The sequence below is a fragment of the Octopus sinensis genome, linkage group LG7 (genome assembly GCF_006345805.1).
Source record: "Octopus sinensis linkage group LG7, ASM634580v1, whole genome shotgun sequence".
Classification (NCBI taxonomy): Eukaryota; Metazoa; Mollusca; class Cephalopoda; order Octopoda; family Octopodidae; genus Octopus; species Octopus sinensis.
Window position 1 is genome coordinate 74718181 of NC_043003.1, and position 23781 is coordinate 74741961.

At 35.6% G+C, this 23781-nt stretch overlaps 1 protein-coding gene across 4 annotated transcripts in view; it reads left to right on the forward strand.

Annotated features, from left to right (window-relative positions):
* Positions 1-23781, forward strand: part of LOC115213932 (beta-1,3-galactosyltransferase 1-like) — a 270873-nt gene that overhangs the window by 158423 nt on the left and 88669 nt on the right. The window contains exon 1 of one of the 4 annotated variants that reach the window (XM_029782930.2): positions 6609-7722. The exons of the other annotated variants lie outside the window; for them this stretch is intronic. The gene's annotated coding sequence lies outside the window, so the exon portion shown is untranslated. Of the gene's footprint in view, positions 1-6608; positions 7723-23781 lie in introns of those variants that run through there. 4 annotated transcript variants of the gene reach the window in all.

The window sequence follows — 23781 nt, forward strand, 5'->3', positions numbered from 1 at the left end:
GTTTACATGTTTTGATTAACTATATATATATATATATATATATATATATATATATATATATATATATGAACGCGTCTGTGTGTGGTACATGTTTGGCGATTTCGGTCTCTTTATCTGTGATAATCTGTATACCTCATACAATATACATAGTTATACTATTCTTATCAATGATATATTACATGTATTTACGTAAATTTTTATGAGATAGGATAACTGACACACACACACACGCATACACACATATATATACAAGTGTGCGTATGTGTGTGCTTGTGAGTGTAAGGAAAAATAGCTTCAAATTTTGACACCAAGCAATTTCGATTGAGGTTGTAAATCGACTACATAGACACCTGTGCTCAACTGGTACTTGTTTAATCCATCCTAAAAGGATGGCAGGCAATGTCGAGTTCGGCAGAATTTGGACTCAGAACATTACGTCGCTAAGCATTTTTCAGCGTTGCAACGATTCTGCAAGTTCGCCGTTTTTATGTGCGGAAATATGACTGCTATTTCGTAGTTGTGTCAAAGTAGTTTTCCTTGGACTTTATATTACTTCCGAATCACAAGTCTTTGATACTGGCGAAAAATGTTGAGGAAGGGAGCAATAATGCAGCGAAATTAGTGTGATGTAGTAGTGTATTTTGTTGTATATAAAGAAATTGATTTGTAGATAGTTTAATGGTGCAGGATGAAAAATATTGTATGACAAGGAGGAAGCCTTAAATATGAGAGATGAAGAAAATGGTGACAGAGAAGACGAATTCTATTGTTTATAGTGAAAGGGTTGAAAGTATTGCAATTTATTTTTTTATTTTTTATTTTTTTTTGTCTTCGTCAAACATCTATCTGTGGCTTCGTTTAAATTGGTTATTTTTTTTACTTTTGAAATTTGTGTATGCATATATGTCTATACATACACACACTACACACACACACACACACCCACACACACATACACATATATATATATATATATATATATATATATATATATATATATATATATCTGGTAGGAGCATTACTTACATCTTTGTATTAACAATTTTTTTCGTAAAAATAGAGAGGTAATATATCTCGCAAACCCTTTCCGTAGATATAAAAATTTATACTGAGATAAATATTCTGTTTGCCTATACATAAATATATACATAGGCACACAAAAATACGTACACATGTATATCTATCGATGCATCTATCTATCTATCTATCTATCTATCTATCTATCTATCTATCTATCATCTATCTATCTATATCTATCTATCTATCTATCTATCTATAAATATACATATATATATATATATATATATATATATATATATATATATATATATATATATAAGTATATATATGTGTGTGTATACATATACATATATATGTACATACATATGTATATATGTATATGTATATATGTGCATATATGTAGAGAGAGAGAGAGATGTTTCTATGTATGCTTCTATGTATACCATAATTACTAACAACATCCTCTTTACCATCGTGACTAATACTGTAGCTTGCTAGCACACACAACTGAACACACATAAATACGTTCGTGCTCTTCCTATGTGACTGTTTCCACATTATATAATTATCTATGTCAAAATTTGATTACATAAGGTGTAAATGGCAATTTTGCAGAAGAACAGCTGCGTTTGCCTTGTTTTTGCTGCTGTTAATTCTCTTTTTTTAAAATTCTCCGGTCACCCATAGCTGACAGAGCTTGGATCAGAAGCATTACTGCCATGATTATCTTGTCTTCTCAGTCTCTTGTACTACTGCTGCCTTCTTCATGATGAATGTTTCTTCCTTATGACCGGAAAGTATGATTTGTGGACAGTGTGGTTGTTATTTCCTCAGCGTGTGTTGTAAAGTAGTGTCTCTACACATTAGCTCATATTATTCCCAGGTAGCCAGTTGGTAAATATAGTTGCTATAATCTGTCATAACTACTACAAATATTAACATAATTTAGAAGGGGGAATATTTGAGTCTATATCAACAATGTAAATTTGCGAAATTTGAAGGAAACATGCGATTTGATTAAATGGAGATGAAATAGGAACAGTTTGCGTCCACTTAGAAATCTCTGACTGCAGCTGCCAGAAATATTCTTTTGCATCTCTGCGTAAATTCAACAAAATTGTTGCCTGGAGACAGCCCGAAACGCATGTGTATGAGATGACTTCTATCAGATGACGCGACATCAAAAAATCGTGTAGGGCAAGGCAGTTCGGGGAAACCGAATTGCGTTTTAAGAATGGGACCCACGCAGTAAGACATTCAGTGGAAACCATCGGCAATGAAGACTCAGCTCTCGCATGGCTTAATTGGGAAAATGGGCAGTAAAATTAACAATACCTCTGTATCTGATCAGACATTCATATCGGATGGCACACACAATGTTTAAGGCGAGTGAAAATTTAGTGAATGTGAAATAAAAAGAACTAGAAAAATTGTTTTGGGGCATACTAGAAGTTATTATGTATGTCAAGCGCCAGGATCTGGAAAGTGTTCGAAGCCTCAGTCCCCTACCGAAATCTGCGAAATCACGAATAATTGTGATCAGTAGATGACCGATGCAGTACGTGTGAGGAACACTTGTCCGTCTCAGATTTTTCTTCTCATACAACCAAATCAGAAAAGCAGTAATGAGGAGTCTCAATGTTGCTGATTTTATCTCTGTTACAAAAAACAGACGCATTAACAACAGTAGCAGGAAGGATAAAATACAGCAATAATAACAAAGACTGTACCAAATTCAACAATCACAACAACAAAACAACGGAAGCAAGAACAAGTACGAAGACGGTGACTACAACAACAGCAATAACAACTGTAGGGGCGCAATGTTCCTGTGGTTAGGGCAGCAGACTCGCAGTCGTAAGAACGCGGTTTCGATTCCCAGACCGGGCATTGTGAGTGTTTATTGAGCAAAAACTGCTAAGCTCCACGAGGCTCCAGCGGGTGGTGGTGGTGAACCCCGCTATACTCATTCACCTCAACTTTCTCTCACTCTTTCTTCCTACTTCTGCCACAAATCAAAGGAACCATGATGTAACCCACTGTGGTGTGGTAAAACTTTCAGACTCTAGTCTAGATTGCGAATCCTCTGTGCCCCAGGATGGTTCAGCTCTCCGCCCATTAAAAGCCACCGTTTACGGAATGAGGATATCAACGTAGCTTTCGCGCCCGTGCAACCGCCAGTCTATCGCGTATGGTGGGTGGATCTTCAAGTTGCCACACGCATTCTTAGTAACTTAGAGTAGGCTCGAATTAGAGATTATTCTTTGTGACTAATGGCGTGAGTTCTGATTGGAAGAAGAAGAAGAAGAAGAAAAAGAAGAAGAAGAAGAAGAAGAAGAAGAAGAAGAAGAAGAAGAAGAAGAAGAAGAAGAAGAGGAGGAGGAGGAGGAGGAGGAGACGACAACAATTACTGCAGAATTCACGTACACAGCCACAGCAGAAGCACCGACAAAATCAGCATCAATTTCTTCAGCAATAGCAACAACTCTAGCGAAAAATAATAAATGTAAGAAAATAAGTGCAATCAGGTGATATCCCAAACCAGAATACCCTCAATTCTAACCCTATTCCTCCTCACTACATGAACAAGACATGATGCCCTTACACTGTCTGAGTCGGAGTCTTCCAATCATATTAGTGATGAAGATGACAAATAATCAAAGAAGTGGGGGGGGGGGAATGCAAGATCATAAAACAACACTAATTCCATATCGAACACAAAATATCGCTAAATCCAGAACAAATAGCTATTTAAAGTAAACGCACAAACAGCAATGAGCACAATGAAATGTAGTAAAAAAATATTATATATATATATACATAAAGTAGAAGGTAAACAACAAACAATAGATAAATGACACCAGCGACAACTACATCAACAATTTGCGACCTTATCCAACTTTGTGCAAGTAAGAAGAAGAAAATTAAGACTTGTTATCTTAGAATTCATAAAGAGGAAATATATAGATACGTGGAGAGGTTCTCAATAAAAGGCAAGGATTGTGTAGGAGGACCTGAAATTAATAAGTTTCCAGTAGATATAATGAATTGGGAACGATTTTCCCGTATGATATCGGGTCCCCCAGCATCATAGTCTCTAACAGGTCACTGCAGACCCCCCTTGCAAAGATATGATTTTGATACACGTGATTACCTGCTCAGGCAAATAGTAAAAGAACGTAAGTGAAACTTTCTCCTACCAATATGGCAGCTTTAATGGATGGTAGCATAAATGCATCTAGTCTAGATTCCCCATCAAGGAGGGAGTGCATGCTTAATGATTTAGGCAATCAGGTATGGATGTGAGTACTACCAGAGAGACCAAAATTTCAGACATTATAGCACTGAGTTCTACGTATCTCGGAACCGATTTGAAATGGAGGCGGAGTAGCAGTGTTATTTCGGAAAATTCTGCATCTCGAGATACTATGGATCATCTTGGACCCCGAAAGTAAATTTGTGGATCTGGTTTTGCACATCAGCGGTTTTGCCTTGAGACTAATTCGTGTCTACATCCCGAGAGAAGCATAGCAAGCAGATATCTCCAGGTTCTCGAAGTTTTCCTCGGAACTTCCCTCACCTTAGTGTAGTAGGCAACTGGAACACTATGTGGGATGCACGTTTGGATTGCATGGGGCGAACAGATAGAGCTGTGCACAAAATTTTCAAGACTGCACCAGCCAATGAAAACTCGGGTAAACAGATCGTATCTCGACTGTATTCTAGAGAAGTGCACATGAGGATAGCTTCGGGGCTCTACAAATGAAATTACGCGTCTGTATAAACAAATTTATGGGGTACACTAATAATTTTGTGATCTATTAGTGAAAGAATCTGGTTCGTGAAAAAAGGCACAACGTAACTGGTAAACAAACACTTTTTCCTGTCGTGCCAAGACACAGAAGACTGGATTAACAAATTAGTCGAGCGGGAGTTGGATAAAACAAGCGTCAGCAACATATGGTGGGTAGATCTTAGAAGGCCTTGTACATTAGGGTCGATACGGTTTAGTCTGGAACTAGTAATAGAGGTTTTCAGACTAGTAGGAGAGCTAAATAGGAAGAGAGATGAGGAACTTAGAAGATGCTTTTTAGATAGCTTGTTGACGGTTAGATTTCCCTTGACCAGTGTGAAGAACAGAGTTTGCCTTTTCAGAGTTAAAATGTGTTCTCTAGCAAATTAAGGAACGACAGATTGTGGATGATAAGTGGTAGGTGCAACATGGTCACAAATCAAATATGATCGTCGACGCACAGGAATGGGCTTTAATGCTCGAATCCAAACATTAGCTTATTAGCGATAATTATATAGTACCACATAAATGCCACGCCTTCCCTTCAGGGCTGCCCAGAAAGGAGTGCTCCCTCATTGTTTCTGCAGAGAGAACGTTTTCGGCTGGTCAGGCATTCCATTTGCAGTCAATGTCTGTTGCATTTAGGTGTAGTCAATGCATGTTGCATCATTAGGGTCATTGTATATGAAGATGAGAAAGTAATAACATGGCTGTTTATGTGTAGCCGTGCGCTGAGTCTGCGGCATATCTAGCGCCTCCTTGTGGATAAACATATGTGGTAACAGTTTAGCCGTCTCATTTTTCCACAGCTCGTTACAATGACGGAGCTGCAGTCCTAGCACCGAAAATGTAACCAGGCGCATACTTCCTTCTGCAAGTCGGGAAATTCGTCGACTACTTGCAGGCGAAAGTAATGTGTTACGCTACATACTTAAATAGTCGCATCAATGACAATATCCATTCACATTACTTTTATGTGTATAAAATTTTATTAAATGGAACATGATTTAAACTCCTGATAAAAAGTCCTTGGTCAAAGTGTAAAGTCAATTAAATCTTTGCGAATATTAACTGAACTTAGAAAATAAAAACACGCAACTTACTATATGAAGTTCGCCGCCGTCGCGCACGCAGAAATGTTTATCCAGATCAAAACCTGGCTGATAATTTATGAACTATATGCTAAAATATCGTGGAATATGCATTCAGAAACACACCCACTGAAATAAAATTGTGTCTGCGTGTGCGCGTGCGTGCGTGCATGTGTGTATGTAACAAAGAAAGATGGAGACGGAGAGAGAGAGAGAGAGAGAGAGAGAGAGAGGAGAGAGAGAGAGAGAGAGAGTGGGTGTCTGCTGGTTTTGCCTTTAAATCTTTAGAAAACTCACTGGTATATGCGCAAATATATCTATTACTTTTTTAAGTATCTAAAACAAAAATATAAAGTAACATCCCATCTAACTCGTGGCTGCTATCCTCTCCCACCATTACTGCTCCGACTTTTCGCTTCCTTTTAATAAAGATTTCATAGACAAAATAATTCGATCAATGTACTTGGTTCTTTTATATTCATTTATTTTTCAAGAACGTTAGGATTAATATTAAATACGACTTTCGCTTGGGTTTGAAAGAAAGAATGATAAAAAATAAAGGAAGAATAAAAAAGATTTATATCGGAATAGTGTACTTCAATTTTGTCAGGAACTTTAACGATTATCTATTCCCGCCCTTCCCCCGCCCACACCCTGACAGTTTATCAATACTGCTACGCCGACATTTCTCTCGCATACGGCTATTGAGCTGGTTGGTGCTGCTTACTGCTGCAGCTGTTGCCTGCTGCCGGTCTTGTTGTTGTTGCTACTGCTGCTGCTGCTGCTAGAGTTGCTATTTCTGTAGACAGCAGCAGCGAAAGAAGTTAGTGCCGCCTAAATTTGAATCCATTCACAAGTGATTTCCTCAGCTGCGATGTATCACGGCTAAGTGGCGTCACATCACCCGATAACATGTTCCATTCAGTCGTTCATACAACTTTTCATTATCACTAAGGTACATGAAATTTGTTAAATCAATACTGGAAGTATATGGTAAACACGTGCATACACACAAACACATAAACTTATAAGCACACATTCACACACTCACGCACATAAAAGCACGCACACACTTGCATCAATAAATGCCTTCCTCGCTTTCGCACGTACATATGTAACCGAGCATAAGCAAATAGACATAACCGTATGTATTCAAACATATCCATACACGAATTTACTTCTACTTACATACAGCTATTTATTTGTACTGTTTAACACGCCGAACAAGGATATATCTATACATAATCACATTTACTAATAACACCCCACTCATCCAAACACCCATACATCCAGATTTACACGGATATATATTAACACACGTATAAACACACGCGGCGCCCTTTGGCAGATACGCATGGTGACAATCATTCTTGGATATACTGTTTATTCTGTGTTGCATTTAATTTTATAGAAACATTCATTTATGATCCCCAACAGTGTGTACCAATACAATGTTGGTCACTCCAGGGATAAAATAATCAGAAGCAAAAAAAAAAAAAGACACCGCGTCATGGTTTCGAAAATATGAATATACTTTAGATAAGAATACGGAATCCCAGATAACACTCAAACAGCTATCTAAAATTTCAAATGCTACAGGAATAGTTAATTCATTATAAAAGTAGTCACGGCTGCATAAAGAATTAAAAAAGATATCACATCATAACTTTTGATATCTAATCAAACTCAGCTGTCATCAGATTTTTTCCCCGTCGATTTGGTTTTATTTTTACTGCAAAATGCCGGTGACTGGATAATAAACCTGGATCGTTCAATCATTAGGGTCATGGTATATGAAGATGAGAAAGTAATAACTGAGTGAGTAGATATCAATCTCTTATGTATATTATGTGATTTAAATATTTTTCTTTTTTTTTTTGTATCTGCTTAGAAGATAAAGCGTTGCTCTGAATGATGTTTCCTATTGTCAAGTTGTTAGTTTCGTAATTTTATAGCCACTTGTGATGTGTGCACTTTATCTACTTCGGTACACACACATCTCTGTCCGGTTTAAGACCAACGGCTGATTCATGGAAGTTTTTAAAAGTAACTTCTTTGTTGCTAACATTGTGCTGCAGTTCTAGCCAGTGGATGAATTTCTCATTTCTTTCATCAGCTTTCCGCTATCCTATCTCGGACAACCAGAGGTTGGTAGAAGCTGCACTTACTGGTATTGAATAAATATATGCATAATTGTACGTATGTATGTATGTATGTATGTATGCATGTGTGCACGTATGTATGCATGTATGCATGTATGCTTGCATGTGTATATATATATTTATTTTTGTTTAGAATTTGTGTGAATTTGTATGGAATAAGAACTCAACTGTCGGTTAAACACAGTTCAATTTTGATGGGTACACTATGTATAAAAGCGCTAATATTAAAATATTATAAAAACAGACTGTTACACCATAATTCAACAAATATATACATACATACATACATACATATATATATATATATATTGCAATTGATGTGGATATATATGCGTGTGTGTACGTGTGTTTATAGCAGTTTGTTAAAAATTTACCTTCCTTTAAAGACTATGTATACATGCATAGATAAATGCATAAATACATACACGCATACACACACACACACACACAGACACACGCACACACATATATGTACAGAGAGTCAGTGAAAGGGAGAGAGATGCATGTATATAATATTTTTAAAAGTTATATTTAATTGCACTGAATTCACAAACATCTTACTATCTACATATCTACTTCATATACACTTCAATACTTTTCACTATACACTTCTCTACTTTATAATAGAGGCTGGGTTTCCTTTATGCAGAACGCTGCATTTTTGGCGTGTTTTCTTTCTTTATTGTTGTTTTTATTGGAGCTGCCGTATGACTTAACCGGTAATGAAGTTCATGAATGTTATAAAACTTATATTGTCATTTAAGCTCAGGTGGGTCCCGATCGACCACACTTTGATCAATAGCATTCCAGCCACTATCGTTGTGTGTCTGCTATTTAGGGGTAGGAATTCTATGATCACATAATCTCTTTGTTTTGGAGAATATTTCACTGTTATATTTTGGAGATCTAAACTTGCGTAGCGTTTCTATTATCCGTTCCTGAAAAAAAAAACTTGTCTAAGAAATCTAAAACTTTGTTGTAGAAACTACATTATTTTTTATATTCTACCTTTTGCTTTATTCATTGCAATTTAGCCATGTTGGGTTAATTCAGGTAAGAGTACATTCAGTAACTATAAATTCACTACTTGTGCTTTTGTCCGCTAAGAGAAGGAAATGTAGAATTTAAGTGCCGTTTTTTTTTTCTGAGAACATTAAGTAGCAAAACCAAACACTTCAAACTATTTTGTTTAATGTTGAACTTTTGATTTAATCCAACTGACCGAGGAATAAATTATAGTGTTTTGGGTAATACCCAATGTAACTGTTTTATTTTTCTTCTCAGAACGAATCCCCGTAAAACTATGTATTTCTTTCCTTACAGGATAGCTTTTAAGGGGTGGGGTCGTCTTTATCTTTAACATTGCAATATAATATAGTAAGGTATAGTTAAATTTTGATTTCATGAAACACGAGGTTATATTTTGCCTTCTCCTAATCTATTGATGTAAAGCAAGGGTTGAAGATACGGTATATACTCCCACAAATGTAAAATACAGTTATTAGTATTTAATTATGTAAGCTTAAGCTCTCAATTGCAAAATGACCATGCTTAATTTACATATTAGAGGTCGATTTATTTACAAATTTACAGAACTAATTAATTTCTTCATGAAACAATTTCCCGAAAAAACATCTCCTATGGTATCAAATCTATAGATCAGAGTGTATATTCACAGCATTTCTTTTCGTTGTTAATTTTGCTGGACATGTACGTTTTTGTATGAAGAATATTGAAATAGTCATAAACAGTTTACTAAAACACTTAGGAACGGCAACGAGTTGGGTAGAAAACTAAATAAGTGACTATACTTTGCATCCTCACCGCATAAAACACTGGAGTAAAGTAAAATCAAACCATAACGCAAACAAACCAGAAATTTTAAAGTTTTGAATGTTGCTACTAAGTAGTCACGTGATCTGTAGCTGGTGTTTTTAGTTTCCGTTTTCAGAAAATGAACTAAATGAGAGTAAGAAATTAAGGCAGAATTATTTACAAAGGCCATCATCTATAAATTGTTTCATTTCAGAGAATATTAACTTCATTGTTATATCAAGCTTTCACTCCATTACACATACGAAAGTCTGATACGTTATCAGACGGCACTACACACAAGAGAGAACGTGTCTGCTTACACAAATATCAAACGAAACGAAAACCGTGATTTCGTTGTCACAGTGATTTAAGTAATAAAGGAGGATGTAAAATAACAATATCCGAAATGTCGGACAGTGGCCTGTAGTATGAAGAGCCACCTTACTAACGACTATATAAAACTAAAGTAATCTACTATTATTGGCTTATACAAACACGGAAACAAATTAGAATAGGAATGAGGAGTACAATGAGAAATCATTAAAGGAAATAAAATTCCGGTAAGGTTCATTTCACCGGCACCAGACATAGCGAGTAAATATACACAAACGGCCACAAGCACACGCAATAGAAAACGCATGATCAAGTATAGGGGTAGTGAAATACTTCGCAATATGCATGTGAATGTGTATGCGAGTATATATATATATATTTTAAATATTAGACTCACACTCACACAAAAACGGCCGCACACATATATGTAATGCATATACATTATATGTTACATATATAATTATGTGTTATATATACGCTTGTATAGGTGTGTGTATACATAGATTCAAAGTTATATATACACACATATATACATATGTATATACATACATATATATATATATATATATATATATATATATATATATATATGTATATATATATATATATATGTATATATATATACACACATAGAGAGTGAGAGAGAGAGAGGCAGACACAAAAGAAGCTCTGTGGTAAGTAGCTTGCTCACCAACAACATGGTTCTGGGTTCAGTGCCACTGCGTTGTATCTTGAGCAAGTGTCTTTTACTATAGCTTCGGCCTATATATAGTAGTGGATTTGGTAGACCGAAACTGAAAGAAAACCAGTCATATCTATCTATCTATCTATCTATCTATCTATCTATCTATCTATCTATCTATCTATCTATCTATCTATCTCTCTCTCTCTCTCTCTCTCTCTATATATATATATATATATATATATATATATATACATATGTGTGTGCGTGTATGTATTTGTATGTATATATATATGTGTGTGTAGTCTTGCATATACATATATATATATAAATATATATGCGCATAACGCTAATTACACATCAATGTGCGTATGCATGTGTGTTTGTGTATGTTTCTGTGCGTGTGTGTGCACGTTTGTGTGTCTGAGTTTTGGGGTGTAAGTAAGTGTAATATCTTAAATATATCTTACACAATTTTTTCGATATTTTATCGAATTTCATATATAAAAACGCTTTTAAAAAATAAAGTATCTTCTATGAATTACGGGGTTATTTATTTGGAACGGTTAATTCATACACATGCCATGAAGCAATTTTAATCTGAGTGTCCCTCACCTTCGTTATCGGATGACCGGAACAACTTCACATTTGGAATCACTTCCACCAAAACAAAGCGCGTCGCTCAGACGTCCACTTCATTTTGTCAAGCATAGGAAATATTTACAAATATGTGTTTTTTCACTTTTAAAAGCACGAACAGCATCCAGTTTTGGAAATTTACAGACACGACATTCCGTAAGACCATAACAACCACCACACACAAACATCTGTACTTGCAAGTGTATATATATATATATATATATATATATATATATATATATTGTTATATAAGTATACATATGCTTATATATATGATACATTTATAAAAGTACATCTGTATATATATATATATAATATATATATATATATATATATGCGCAGGGCAGGGGTGCCTGTGTGGTAAATAGCTGCTTACCGGCTCCGGGTTCAGTCACACTGCGTGACACCTTGGGCAACTGTCTTCTGCTATAGCCTCGGGCCAACCAAAGCCTTATATGTATGTATATGTGTGTATGTTTGTGCGTGTGTGTGTGTGTGTGTGTGTATGTGTGTGTGAGTGTGTTTGTGAGTGTACTTGCCCCCCCCCCCCGACATCGCATGACATTCGATGCTGGCGTGCTTACGTTCCCGTAACCTAGCGGTTCGGCAAAAAGAGAGTATAGTATAAGTATTAGGCTTAGAAGGAATATGACCTGGGGACCATTTGCTCGACTAAACAGGTGGTACTCCACCATGGCTACAGTCAAATGAGTGAAATAAATAACAGAATAAAAGAATAAAAGAATATATGCACACCTACACTTTATATATAATGATATGTATGTGAATGTATGTATGTGCCTATGTATGCGTCTGTGTATGCGAATGTGTGTGTACCTCTTTAAATGGAAAGTATGGGAAATGTTTTCGTTGTGTCTGTAAGTACTTACACACACGCGCATTGACACATATATACTTATTTATACACATACATATAAACATATAAATAAATGCACACACACACACACACATATATGTGGAGGCGCGTGGCTTAGTGGTTAGGGTGTCAGCATCATGACCGTAAGATTGTGCTTTCGATTCTCGGACCGGGCGACGCGATATGTTCTTGACCAAAACACTTCATTTCAAGTTGGTCCAGTCCACTCAGCTGGCAAAAATTAGTAACGCTGCGATGGACTGGAGTCATAGAAACCGGGAAGCCGGGCCCATGAGCCTGGCTAGGCTTTAAAAAGGGCGCTATATATATATATGCATTACACATGTGTGCGGCATATACATACGCATTTGAGCTAGGTTGCTGTAGCGATCCTCCGAAGCTCTAACTTGCCTGAGACCAAATGAAGCCGTTTTAAATAATTTTACATGTAACTCCAATTAAACCTGTTGAGTGTCTCTTTCTTTCGGTTGTCCACCCAATCATGTATATGCATATATGTATACATATATTTAACCTTTCACCTTTTAGTTGCTTCGGTCATAAGACTGCGGTCGTGCTGAAGCACCATCTTTAATAATTTTATACTATAGCTATATTTTAGCCGAACCGCTAACTTTTGACGACGTAAAAACGCCAGCACCAGGTGTGAGGTGGTGGTGGGTTATAAACGCAAACGCAGTCTCACACACGCGCACACACACACACTCTCTCTCTCACACACACGCACGCACACACAAATATACATACATGTATGTATATTCTTGTAATTGTCATTTTAATAAATAAATAAATAAGCTCTCTAAAAGTTGATGAATCACCTCTTGGTCCCTTCAATTTTCCTATTGCTCTTTAAATTAATGGTAAAATATTTCTTTACGTTCACCCATTTAGTACACACGGTAATGAATTTGCAATGCAATAAAAACTACTTGTCTATTAATAATTGAGTATTCTACCAGCAGTATATTTGATAGATATTATCCCTTGGTTTGATTCACAGCCTCTAACTTTCTTGGAATATATATATAAATATATATAGGAGAGTTTACGAAAAAGACATAAGACGATGACAGGTGGTGTACAAAAAAAAAAAAAACATGTATTAGTATAACTCTCAGGAATAGAAAAAGTCCTTTACGTTTCGAGCCTACGCTCTTCTACAAAAAGGGACACAGAAAAAAAACAAGGTGAGAAACAAGGAGAGAAAAAAAGGAGAGAAAAAAAGGAGAGAAAAGGAGAGAAAAATATATATATAAAACCATGTAGAAAGTTAAAGAGTTCCAGTTTGGTACATTTTTGTACAAAATTTCACGCTGTTACCAATTTCGATGGTCAAACTGTACCTTCTGTTTAACAATATAAATGCTTTCCAATACCATTATCACTCCCAAGCTAACTTGTATTAGGAAATATGCCTTGATTCGAGCAAAGTAACTGCCAGCAATAACTATTAAATTTCAACCAACAATTTTAACGCAGGTAGAAAACCTTGAATAAGTCATAAATACAGAAAAACAGTCGGGAAAGTTGTTGATTGCAGGTCCTTTCGAAACTAGCTGACCTGTGGTTAAACAACACCCCTTTCTGAGTATATTGACTAAATCAATTTTGTCTCCCTTGACGCTTGCTAAGTGTTTGATGGTATTTTCTATCAGAATCACTCTGCTGAATTCTTAATAGTTTCTGTCACTTCCCTATTACATCGTTATATTACATTATGGATTCAGGAGAGTTTGTTTCTTGTCTTTGTTTATTTATTTATTTCTTCGTTTTTTTTAAAATCTTTTTTTCCTTATTGTCTCAATATTCGGTTATTAACCCTGCAGCCTTAATTCTCTACGTTGTATTACATTCTGTAGTCTTTGCAGCTTTTATCTCTCTCGCTCTCTCTCTTTGAATCTCCATATCTCTCTGTATCTCTCTCTCCTCTCACTCATACACGCGTATATATATATATATATATATATATATTATATATATATATATATATATATATATATATATGTACGTATGTATGTGATAATATATATGAATATGCATTCATATATATATATATATATATATATATAAATACATGTGAGTGTGCGTATATATATATATTATATATATATATATATATATATATATATTGGAATACGTATATATGAGACTTCGTATACACACACATGTGGATATATATATATATATATATATGTTTGAGTGTGTACGTATGCATGTTTGGAGTGTATTTAGATGGATTAGGATTTCATTTTTATCTTTGTCTTAGTTTTTTTCTAAAATGTTTTCTAAACTGTCTTGCTCTACGTAGAGCAAGATATGGAATTCCTATGAACGGTATATAGTAACGAAACCTCCTATACCGACACAGAACTAAACTGGTTATTCATAAATATAATTTTCTTCTCCAGCATCTTGCTCTTCGTCTATCGGTTCTTTTGCCCAAACATCATGTTACGAAGCCGTAAAGTAACTAAATTTAGCTGTCAAGCGACGAGTGAATACATACAAACACAAATCACACACGAGGTTTTTCCGTTTCATAGGTTTTCTTATTTATCTATTCCCCATAAGGGGCTAAACATAGAGGGGACAGACAAAGGGATTAAGTCCATTATATTAACTGGTACTAAATTTATCGACCCGAAAGGATGAAAGGCAAAGTCGACCTCGGCGGAATTTGAAATAGGTACGTAACGGCAGACGGAATAACTAGGGGCTAAACACAGAGGGGACAAAGGACAGACAAACGGATTAAGTCGATTATATCGACCCCAGTGCGTAACTGATACTTATTTAATCGGCCCCGAAAGGATAAAAGCAAAGTCGACCTCGGCGGAATTTGAACTCAGAACGTAGCAAGCAGACGGAATTCCGCTAAGCATTTCGCCCGGCTTGCTAACGTGCTAACGTTTATGCTAGGTTTTCTGTCGCCCTATAATAGTAGACACCTGCACAAAGTGCCGCAGTGGGTCTGAATATGAAACCATGTCACTGAGAAGCAAACTTCTTACCACACGTCCATGACTGCAAACTACACTTTAAAATTTCGCTTTGATTATTTTACTAGTTTTCGGGTTATTTTCCCCCTATGTGAAATTAATGACTTACCTTGTAACTGTTTTTTATAAATGACAGACGTAATTTGCAGTGGGGAGTGGGCGGCCATTACGGGCGAACGTTTGTGTATGTATAGATATGTCTGTTTGCGTGTATGCATACGCGCGTCTTTGTATGCGTTTATACGAGAGGCATCCTTAAAACTTCTGGTTGCTAAATTTTATTCATATGTTATTAGTGAAATCAAAGGTATGTTAAATGGCAAGATTTTGTCTACAATAATTGCGTGATATTTGTAAGAAGTGGGAACAGTTGTTATTTTGAATTGAAGTTGCTAAATATTACATTATAATAAAGTCAACTAAGATAAGTATACTTGTTTTAATCACTCCCTTCCTCCTTTTTCCCTTTCTCTTTATCGCTTACTCTGTCACCCTCTCACACACAAATACAATCACATAGACAAACATACATGTATATATTTTGCAACAAATTTAATGTTATGTTCCTATGGAAACATTCCCTGTAAGAAGTAGGAGTTATTTAGGATTTTCTTCCTCGAGTTTATTTTCTGTGCAGATTTCTGTTTCCTTCTTAAATCTCTTCCATAACTTCGACTGAAAACATTGACGTTAAATTTGTGCCTGTATGGAAAACAATGCTCTATTGTAATACTAATACCATAGCATGAAATAGCAGGGCTATAACATTTACTTTTGTTTTACAAGCTTATCATTTACGATTTCGGTATTGATAACTTGAATACCAACAGTGCAAAACAGGAGCTTTCAATTCTAGTTAGATCCTGATTAAACAAGGGTGGCTGTGAAAAGTAGTCGACTACGATAAAAGAGATATTTCGTATAAAATGTCAGCAAAGTCGTAAATAAAGTAATGAAGGTGTGACATTTTAATGCACTTAACAAGAGCCAGATCACTAACATTAAATGGAAATAGAGTGTCGTATAAAATCTGTTGAAGAGAAATAATCGACTGGATTAGAAGAATGACAACTTGGTTACATGTTGGGGTAAATCCAGTGTGCTGCTGATTATTTTAATAAAACACTTAAGTCTACTGAATGGACTCATGTCAGCTCAGTAGTTGGCACTGATTTCTAATCATATATTGAAGTTTTCTCTAGAACTGTATTCATAAATGTTCCATGGGTGTATACAGGAATACTTTTATATACACCAATACAAACAAACACAAGCATACGCACACACAAATATATTCATATGCATATGTATACGCACATACCATAACGTATTGATGCATTCTCAATATGTTCTGGCAGATTCAAACGTAAATATCTAATCTCTTTTGTCTGTCCTCTATCGGAGAATTTCCTCATCCCTTACGAGAATGTGAGTCACCGGTTCCCAGGATAAAAGGGACTTTGAGACATCACGGGGTTTCGACTTTGTTGTATGTCACCTCTGGCAAAACTAATCTGCAGATTCAGTGAATCAGACAAGTGCACGAATACTTATTTGTAGGAATCAGCAAACAAAATATCTGTTGATGCGTTGTGTTGTCTTCCGTGCTGCGTAAATACAGGGGCGTCACGCAGAACAACGCATGCATCCATTAGTATGTCGTGGTAGATTCGAACGTGAATGTCTGATCACCGTTGCTTTTTCATCGTTGGAGAACACCTCTTCCCTTTATACGTTGTGTGCCGTTGCCGCAAGTGATTCACCTGTGGAAAGAGACTTTCAGGCAACATAGTGTTTTGACCTTGTGTATCTCGTCTGACAAGTTTAGCTTACTAGACCAAAGAAGTTTAAAAAATCACGAACTACGGTTTATATGAAAGAGAAAATAATTAAGTTGCGCAATAAATAATTAGAAATATACATGACAGCCAACTAGTTCAACTATAGGGGGACTATTTGATAATCATCGTCATATTGAACAGACCAAACAACTAAATAACTTAATTTTCATCTTGACTCATGCAATGACAATCGATCTGAAGATTGCCTTATAAAGATTCAAAAATTTACCCACTGAGAAACATTGTTTTCGGGCATACGGTGGTTAAAAATTAAATTACTGAATTATCCTTACGGGATTTGAATTCACATTATGTAAACCAATGACGTTGATAATGTGAATGAAATAGTCTGGTTTTACGTCCGCTAGGCAACAAATATAGCCACACCACTAGTAATTTCTTTTGATATAAGTCATTGATTTGTTAAATTATTTGATACTGTTCATACCGAATAAGTTCTTACGCCATGTTTAATTTTTTTTGTGTACACATTTGTTTCTACAAATAATACTACTATACATTATACTCTCTTCCTCTTTATCTGTCTTACACGCACACATACTCACACAACTAAACACACACATACACACTCACCGGCGTACAGACACATTTTTCACTATTTTATTTCATGATATTTTAATTCCGCTCTTTTAGATATGTTTAGTCTCTAGAGATGTACTTCCTGAACGCAACCAATAGAATATTAATCACTAAATTCAGGAGACATCTGAAGTTGTATTTAAGGTGTATTTACTTTTCGTTCCTATATCTATAATATCTTACTATAATTGACGTGATGCCCGTCTGTCTGTATGTGGCCTCTTCACGGTCAAACGGCTAGACCAATGGTCACGATGTTCTTCGAGATTACGAGCGAGGTTATCAGGAAGGTTTCCAGCGAAAAAAAATGTGATAAAGTATGATTATTTACTGGATATTCAGAGTAATTATTCAGTTTAAGAGCGTAAATAAAAGTAAATAAAAATTAAATGGGACATAACTAATAAACGAAGCAAAGAGAAGTAAGTAATCTGACGAGAACGGGCGTTATGTCCGTCTCTCTGTCTGTTCCCTTTTGTCGGTCAAACGGCTGGACCAATGGTCATGATATTTTTCGTGATTACGAAGCAGGTAATCAGGAAAAATGTGAAAAAGTATGATTAGTTAGTGTATATTAACATTTCTAGTAATAAATCACCTTTGACGTTGTTTTTTTTTTTTGTTAAAATTCTGACAACGATGATAAACTCCCCGTATAGTTCGTGAAGTTAGAGGTTTGAGACTTGCGATGCCATCCCTTTATTTCGCATCACAGATGTGCAAATTTCTATAGATTCAATTCGCGCATTTACAGCAAACAAAGCACGAGGCAAGACTTTAGATCTTGTATGTGTATTTTTACCTACTCCAATGTTTACACACGACCAGTTATACGTCGCTATGAGTAAATCAACAAACTCCTGTAATTTGAAAATCAGTGTCGACCAAACAGAAAATTTCGTCTACAAGGAAATTTTGTAATCATATTGATATTATCGAAAGGGATATGGTTCATAATTTAAATAAGGAATTTTGTGAACTTTGAATGTATAAGTGTATAAACAAGCGTAAAATATTGTAAACTAAAATAAAAGTATATCTAAATAAAATTTTTTTCTTGATACTTTTTATGTAGAGGTCGACGGAAGATCTGGCTTTCGTCAGAAATGGTCCACATAACCGTTCATGATACAGAGGTTGGGAGCCTATTTCCGTTCGGGAGTGAATCGTCATCACATGTCATCACATGTCACTTTGTCTCACATGTCACTTTGTCTCAAAAACAATAGAAAGTTGTATCACCAGTTGTATCACTTAGAGATTTCTCTAAGGCATCACCCAGTTATGTATCAAGCTCATTCGGATATTTATCAATACATTCTGCTGTTATGACTTCCCTCCCTTATCATATGCCTCCATCGTAGATGGGTAGATTTGCTTGTGTCTGTACTATGAAAACCGGGATTGTATTTGGTTATAAATAACGACTCTTAGCTATGTATACGTACATACAAATTAAATACACACTTACACACGCGCGCACACGTACACCTAGCATACACACAGAGACATAAACATGAAACATTTATAGAGATTTAGCTGTAACGCACAGTCTATTATACCGATATAACACATAATATAATATAAGACTAAAGGCAGCAAATGACCGGCTCATCAGACTGTCGGTTGGGTATTTCATATTGTCAATGATCCGATTTCAAATTCAGCAGATCCGCCTTTCACTCTTCCAGCCCAGTTAAATATAATACCACTACATTATTGTATTGATTCAACTAATTCTGTCACAATTTCTGGAAGATATCAACTACTATCAGACTGCCAGTTGTAAATGCCCAATGAAACGACACATGTCAAGAAGGTTCTTCTAAGAGGTCGTTCGGATTTGAGGGTCATAACGTATACATAGATGAATGTGTCCAATTCAGCAGATGGGTTACGTCCACTTCAAAAATTTATACCACAGGCTGGGAAGGTATGCTATTGTGATGTATCCAGCAGGTTGTTTTTCCGTACAAATAGAAATACGGTTTCCTATGTCAAATTGTCACGTCTTTAGAAACCTTTAAAACACATTATAGTGAGTAAAATGCGTTACACAGCTTCAATTTCAGTAGAATACTGACGTAAGTTTTAGTTGATTTCTATTTCATGTAGACTAGCGGAAACGCTCAAATTATACGGAGAGAAAATTTTTAAAAGGCTAAGCACAGCAAGGTGCATATATATATATATATATATATATATATATATATATATATATATATATGTGTGTGTGTGTGTGTGTGTGTGTGTGTGTGTGTGCGTGCGCGTGTGCGTGTGTGTGTGTATTTATGTGTGTGTGCGCGAGCGCGCGCACGCGTGTGGGTATACACACATAAAGGCTTCGATGCATAGGTTGTCATAAACCGCTCCAATATGCCATCAATGTAACAACTTAAAATTAAGGCAGAGAGCTAGCAGAATCGATAGCACATTGAACAAAAATGCTGAACAACATTTCTTCCGGCTCTATCAGTGCTTAGTTCCAATTCCGTCTTCTTTGACTCTCATTATTTCAGAGTCAATAATGGAAGTACCGGTTGAGTAATGGGGTCGATCTAATCGAAGATGTGTTTCACTAAATTTGCTGAATTTTTGCCAAAATGTGAAAGGTAAATAGGTTGAAACACATCATGATATTCTCTATTACAAATGCCATTCCCGCTTCATAGTGCATATTTCCATCAAAATATATAAATATTTTTGAGCACCAAATCTATTTTTTTGAAAGAGTTCCATAGAAACTTCAATCAAACTCAAATGTAACCAGCTTGCGAAATTTTTTTGAAAACTATACAGGTTGAATGACCGGCAGACGAGAATATTCCTTTCAAAATTTGTTAGAAAGGGAATATTTACGGATAAATGATTGGAAGTAGAGTGCTTCGCTGCTTCGATTGTAAAATTTACATTTGTAACAAAAATTATTAGTGCACATGCCTATATTAATTTCATATTAAGTGAGATATGGATTATTCTGCAAGAAATTTACAAAAAAGAATTAGCATTACAACTTTGTAAATACTCCGTTGTTATTACGTGAAAAGATTTAAAATAAATACATGTATTTAACAGATACACTATATATATATATATATATATATATATATATATATATATATATATATATGGATGGATAGATAGATAGATGGATATACATACCTGTAATACAGTCAGTAGCCATAATAGATCATTAGCCACTACACCCTTTTTTTTTGTCTCCTTGTTTCTCTCCTTGTTTTTTCTGTGTCCCTTTCTGTAGAAGAGGGTAGGCTCGAAACGTAAAAGACTTGTTCTATTGCTGAGCGTTATACTAATCCATCTGTTTGTTTTGTACACCACCTGTCTCCGTCTTTTGTCTTTTTTCGTAAACCCTCCCCATTCATGTAATACACACATATATATAAATATATATACACATTTATATATATGTACATATATATGTATATGCATATGAAGGAAGGAAGCACTCCGTCGGTTACGACGACGAGGGTTCCGGTTGATCCGAATCAACGGAACAGCCTGCTCGTGAAATTAACGTGTAAGTGGCTGAGCACCCCACAGACACGTGTACCCTTAACGTAGTTCTCGGGGATATTCAGCGTGACACAGAGAGTGACAAGGCCGGCCCTTTGAAATACAGGTACAACAGAAACAGGATGTAAGAGTGAGAGAAAGTTGTGGTGAAAGAGTACAGCAGGGATCATATGCATATATGTGTGTGTGTGTGTGTACGTATGTATATAGACGTAGGTGTGGCTGTGAGGTAACAAGCTCGCTTACCAGCCTGGTGGTCCCAGGTTCAGTCCCACTGCGTGGGAATTTGTGCAGATGTCTTCAACGTTAACCTCAAGGTGACCAAAACATTGTGAGTGGATTTGGCTGATGGAAACTGAAAGAAGCCTGACGAATAAATGTATATATATATATATATATATAGATATATATATATATAATATATATATATATAATATATATATATATATATTCTTCTAAAATTTCTACATGGTGGTGCCCCAGCATGGTCGCAGTCTAATAACCAAAGCAAGTAGAAGATATAATTATGTGTGTGTATGTGTCTGTGTGTATATGTGCGCCTGTGTGTGAGTGTCTGTTTGTGTGTGTCTGTGGTCATATTTTTGTACTTACATACGTGTGTATCTTTGTGTTGCATGCAGCCAGCGCGCATGTGTATGAAACGTCCCTCGATGAGTAGACTCTTGATAGCTTCATATTTGTCAACTATTCTTGTGTTATTTCATTTATTGTTTTGAGTTACACATAAAACTAATGAGCTTGCAATAATATTTTGTCCATAAATCATATGTTAATCTTAAATAATGAATGTTACAATTATAGTGTGTCGATTCTACAATGTTTTCTGCAAACAGTACTTTATGTCGAATGATAATTTATTGATTGCATTCAATGTAAGATTCTACGCTGCTCACAGATATACATACATATATAGGCACCAAAAGTTTGGATGCATAAATGCATAAGTACATACATACATATATAAATACATACGTAGTACCGTTGGCGATTTTTTTTCCTCTGTCTTCCCTTCTCGGGATCTTTCCTTCTCCTATGTTTCCGACGAAGAACTCCGCTCGAAACGTTAAACCCTCCTTTTTCCCTTCTTTCCTGAGCGTCCAATAATACTTTATTTGTTCCACGTCCTCGCGTTGTTGTGTTTTTTTTGTTTCTTTTGTGTTTTCTTGTTTGGATTAACTATATATATATATATTATATAACACATATTTGTACATACATATATATATACATACATACATACATGCTTACACACACATATTTGAAACACACATCCACTCAGACACAGACATATCCATATATGGAAAGGAATGTTAAAATATGATGATGGAAACGTGTCATCGAATGTTAAGCAGGTAATTGGTTATTCACAGAAGAAATAGAGTGTTTAATACTATATTTACTCGTTGTAATGTTATAACGAGCCATGAATGATGTAACAATGATCATTGTAAACTATATTACACCAGTAATTACAGAGCATTGTGAAGCTGAAATGCCATTTTCTGAATAACAATACCACACATATTAGATTTCAAACTGACGCGGAGTGTTGAACGACATAGGAAAATGTGACTTTAATTTCTTTCCTAATTCCTGTATTAAGTAGTCTATTATAAAGAAATTGCAATTATGAGTGGTTAATATGGGATATATTTTTTGCTCGTAATATTTCTTCCAGCAGAAAATGAACTGCCTCTGCGGTATTTAAAAAGCTGTTTATATAGTAGCTGATACGGTCGATGTAGTTCAAATTCTTGGAGAAATGGAGAAAACAAGTATTTATGTAGACTTTGTCAGTGTTTTATAATTTGGGCGGGAATTATCATAAGTATCTATGGTCCATATTTGCTTTCGAGTGCGATTAGATGTATTCAAGACTAAATAGAGTCCTAGTTTCTGGAAAATATGTACAAAATAATCCGAAAACTTTTGACAGCAGACAGTTGATTAATTAGTAGATTATTTGTCATGTTAATGTTCATAGATTCAGCTTAGGCATGGTATTTGACGTAATAGTTTCATGTGAATGAAACATGAGAAGGGAAGTTTTGTAGAGAAGTGAAAATTCATATACCCCCAACTGTGGGAATGGATCATGTAGGGTGTCGATATATTGGACGTGTGTACGGGATGTTGAGGCATACAAGTAGTAATATATTCAGGTAAGATCCTTCAGCGAACCTTGAAATAATGGATAAAACCAGCATCTAACGGCGCTCTATTTACCAAATATTGCGGAGGCGAAACCAGAAGGTGATAAGAATTGAAAAGATCTTCAGGACATATAGGGTTAAAAAATCTCTTCTGGTGGTTAATTATGATAGAGAGAAGGGGAAAAAGAGATAGAGAG